Source organism: Pundamilia nyererei, unplaced genomic scaffold (genome assembly GCF_000239375.1).
Source record: "Pundamilia nyererei isolate P.nyererei 1_Seehausen unplaced genomic scaffold, PunNye1.0 scaffold00136, whole genome shotgun sequence".
Classification (NCBI taxonomy): domain Eukaryota; kingdom Metazoa; phylum Chordata; class Actinopteri; order Cichliformes; family Cichlidae; genus Pundamilia; species Pundamilia nyererei.
The window spans coordinates 1146636-1151240 of NW_005187537.1; the positions used below are offsets into that span (position 1 = coordinate 1146636).

Sequence of the window (4605 nt, forward strand, 5' to 3'; positions counted from 1 at the left end):
GTACTTGAAGTTTGGATCCCTCTATGCTTATGGATCTATGACAGAAGTATGAGCTCAAACTGACATAGCCTACCTTGTGCACAGAGACAGCAAAAGCCAGATGTGTTTTGTATTCATACAATCAGTGTGCATTGTGTGCTTAGTAGATGATGGCTTGTGTGTACTATTTGATACGGAAACACCATTTTTACGATGGTGTGAAGAGTTAATCTGGCTGTGTTCGCTTTTGCAAGAGAACTACAATGTTTTGATTATTGGGTGACAGGTTTTCTTATTTGTGTGAAGAGTTTTGCAAAATTAGCCAATAGTTACAAAAAATGTGCTTAAGCAATCAGAAAAAACTGTAACTAAAGACATTTTATAGCTTAGTCAGTTAATCATCTTGCCCTGTGAAAATACAGAAGCGGTGTAACTGAACCATTGCAAAGTCAGAAGTTAACTGCAGCTGAGATGTTTATCTACATCAACCTACAGCAAAGCACCAGCTTCTGATTTAGGAATTAGACTTTTGCTATGCTCCCTGCTCTGGACATCAGCTTAATCTGTAAATCTGCATCAGTTCAGTGATGGTAAAAGAGGTTGAAAGGTCATGAGAGGACATGCTGATGTGTCATATAAAAAAAAATAACATCATACAGGAATCAAAACGCCGCTACATTTGTCAAAAGCTAATCTTGGTTTTCGCTGTGGTTCAGATGAAACAGAAACAAAACAATAAATAATAGATAGAAGACACAACTCCCGTTCACTCTACCCTTGTCTATGATTACATAAACATACTCTCTTCCACTGGTCCAAGTGTTTATACCCTTTGGGAGCTCACATATTCCCTTAGATAAAGTCAGGAATGATGCTACTACTATAAGATGGAGAGGGTACTGACCCATGGGAGACAAGAGTGACAAATAAAGCAATGTAATAAAGCAAAAAATGGATTGCTGGGCCACAAAGGCCATAAATAAACCTAAGAGAAGATCCTGTACCGTTTGCATTTGCTTTATTGCAAGACACCAACCAGTCAGTCATCAGTCAGTCAAGCCTAACAGTGCAAGAGGGGAGCCACATGCTGCTACCTGCACCTGCATGAAGGTATTAAACATCACTGAGTGACAAAAGGTCTCTGATAAACTCTTGCGATTACTCCACCTTTGCCACATCTTGCTTCCCTCTTATTTTACATGTTACACCGTGTATTTCTTCTGAAGCCGACTCTATCTTTCTCTCTCTGTCACACCCAGCCTCTCGGCTGCTTGACTGCTGTTCTTCCCCCCTGTCTCTCCATGCCTGTGTGAAGGCAGGCAGCAGGTGTTTTGTGACTCGAAGATCAGAGAGCCTCAGAGAGATGGAGCCCCTGTGAGCCAGGCTGTGTAGGAGGAGGAGGAGAGAAAGTCTACACTTTCATTTTCAGCCTGCCTTCTCACTGCTACAGGAGAGAGCTCTTATCCCTCCCCCAGACCAACATCACCGCCAATACAATACAACTGCATGTCTTATCGATATCATGTGCTCCTAAAGGCTGAGTGAAGAGCCTTTTTTAGAGAGAACGGGAGCTACTTACTGCTAACATAGCAAATGAGGGGGAGAAGGGAGAGGGAGGGTTGGACGCAGGTAGAGCCTGTGAAAAAATTTGTAGTCACACTAAAATACAGGATGACTTTGATCTCATTAAATTTATCACTTTTGAGGTCACCCAATTTCACAGCACCCCACTCTCTGACCTAAAACTAGTTTCAGGGATGCTGACTCAGGACACTGCTTTACTGCTTTACTCACTCATTTTTTTGTTTCTTTTTTTCTCCTTTTTTAACTATAGGTTTTTGAATTATAATAGATTAGTATCCACGCAGTCACAGTAACGATTCCAGAGTTAATGGCAGGAACGCTCACTGAAGCACATCGTTTGTAAAAACCTGCTTCTTTTTTACTTTGCCTCTTTCTCTCTCATCTGCTCACTTTTTCCCAAAGCAGCAGCCAGAAGTGCTCAACTGTGCCTTTCTTGTTCATGTATTCTACATTTTAAAGCCAGGTGGGAGGCTTCCAGGTTATGAGTAAATAACAGAACCATAACATATACTTTGCCATAGAAGTATCTGACTGTCCTACTTTAAATACAGTTAGATCCAGAAGTTCTTTGACTCTGTGACATTTTTTGTGTCACACACTTTAACATTTGATCGATTTTGCAAAAACAATGCTGTTCAGGAAGTACAAGAGTTTTGGGGTTGATTCAAAGTAAAACACTTGCAATTGGTAGCTGTTCAGTGGAACTCAAACTTAATATGGGGTTCAAAGAGATGTTGATGCAAGTGTAGGAGCCAATCATTGGTTGAAAAAAGTAAAAGTAAAGTTCAGAGAGAGAAAAGATTAGATTTCAAGATTAGGCTTAAAACTTTCCTTTTTGCTAAAGCATATAGTTAGGGAGTTTTTCCTTCCCACTGTCGCCAAAGTGCTTGCTCATAGGGGTCATATGATTGTTGGGCTTCTCTCTGTATCTTCTGTACAATACAAAGGTGACTTTTGTTGTGATTTGGTGCTATATGAATAAAATTGAATTGAATTGAAAAACTTTAGGAAAATGAACAATGCATTCTTAAAAAGAAGGAAGAATCCTTCTTCTAACTTATCATCATTATCCAAATCTACACTGAAGAGACGCTGTCATGAGTGGATATACAGAGGGTTAAGAACAAGATGCGAACCACTGGTTACAAGAAGGCCAGATTAGACTTAAACGATCTTTGAACAGATGAAACCAAGTGGAACTTGTACCAGAATGATGCGAAGAGAAAAATACACAGAAGGAGAAAAATAGCTCACAATTCAAGGCATACCACAACATCAAACATGGTGGGAGCAATGTTATGGCATGGACATGAGGGACTCCCAGTGGAACCTGGTCACTAATGTTTATTGATGATCTGACCGCTGATAGAAGTAGTAGAATAAATTGTGAAATGTACAGAGCCATACTCTGTTCAGATTCAGCCAAATGCTGCAAAACTGATGGATGGTGTTACACAGAGGGAATGGAAAATGACCCAAAGCATACTGAAAAACCAACCCCAGAGTTTCTGACGACCAAGAAATGGGAAATTCTTCAATGGACAAGACAGCCAGCTGATCTCCCCCCAACAGAGCATGCTGTTCAGATATTAAATATAAAACTTAAGTTTAAAAACAAACCTTATATTAAAGATTATGTTAATTTGCCCAGTTACTTTTGAGTCTGTGACCTAGCTGTACTTTTATGTTTGCTGTATGTTTTTAGGAAATCACTTTACTCATACAAATATTTAAAAAGTAATGCACGTCTGGAAATGCTTGCTTCGTATATCTATCCTAAACCCTATCTAAACTTTTCTATCCCACAAGCTGTGTTAATGACTGATCTGAGTTTTTAAACCATAACCAGTTTTGAAATATGGCTGCATTATGTACATATAGAGAAACTTAACAGATTTTCCTCTCTCAAACCTCCAATATGCATACATTACTTATATATGTATATAAAAAAATAAGTGCAAAACACACAGAATGTTAGCATATTATTAGGATTATCACACCAGAGGGGACATCGCATGGTGGGGTGAAGATGTAAACAAAGAGACTCTGGTGCAACGATTTATTGTAACATTAGCATTACAGCGAAAAAGCAGAAGGCCTAAATGAGTCTGTATTTGATGCAGCGAGCAAAGGTTGTCTCTGCTTCCATGAGAGCTGGATTGAGATTGTAAAAATTGATATCTGTTAACACTATACTAATATACATCAGCCTGAGGAGTAAAAATGACTGACATTGTTTGGAATTATGTTTAGTTGCACTTGTGTTTTGCTCCTGTTTAGCTGTTTAACACTAACAACTACAGTAGCTTGTTTGACTGTATTTTGCGTCTGCAAATTTGAAATACCAAAACATACAAAAGAAAAAAACTTAGAGCTGTAGCATCATTAATCAGACAATGTAACTAACTAACTAACACTAACACTAACTAACACAGTAGGTTTATAGCACGTGAAAAAAAGTTTTGAACTACAATTAAATTATTTAGAAAAAAATGCTGAAATGTTTCTGTGAATTTGGAAAACTAAAATAAAACATAAATATAGAGGAAATGTCCTTAGTTTTAGTATTTGTTAGTCTGGTACAATTTGTTATTACAACTTTGCTGATGAGTATTTAGTGGACATGTTTATTGAGACTCTGGATGTCTGCAAGACTGTGAGTTAACTACTCTCAAATAGCTCTCTGTTTTTATTGTAATACATACTTTATACTGGTTTTCAAAACTAAGAATCGTTATCTTTTTTAAAACCAAACTTCATTACACACAAAGTGAGTTGCAAAAACTCAACACAAAATTTTACATTTTTCACATCCAACGTGTCATATATATATATTAGGGGTGCAACGATACTCCTATCGATATTGAAACGTTCGATACAGTGCTTCCGGTTCGGTACACATATGTATCAAACAATACAAAATTTGTAATTTATTTATCAACTTTTTATTCTGACGATGCTGTCTGTGTTGAGCGCTCAGTGGATCTGCGTTCGACTACTCCACCTAGGCTGCACTGTTGAGTGCAGATCCACTGAGCGCAG

The 4605-nt window shown here is 38.1% G+C and overlaps 1 protein-coding gene across 2 annotated transcripts in view; it reads right to left on the minus strand.

Annotated features, from left to right (window-relative positions):
- Nucleotides 1-4605, minus strand: part of LOC102196289 (Kv channel-interacting protein 2) — a 107159-nt gene that overhangs the window by 62961 nt on the left and 39593 nt on the right. The window lies entirely within an intron of this gene.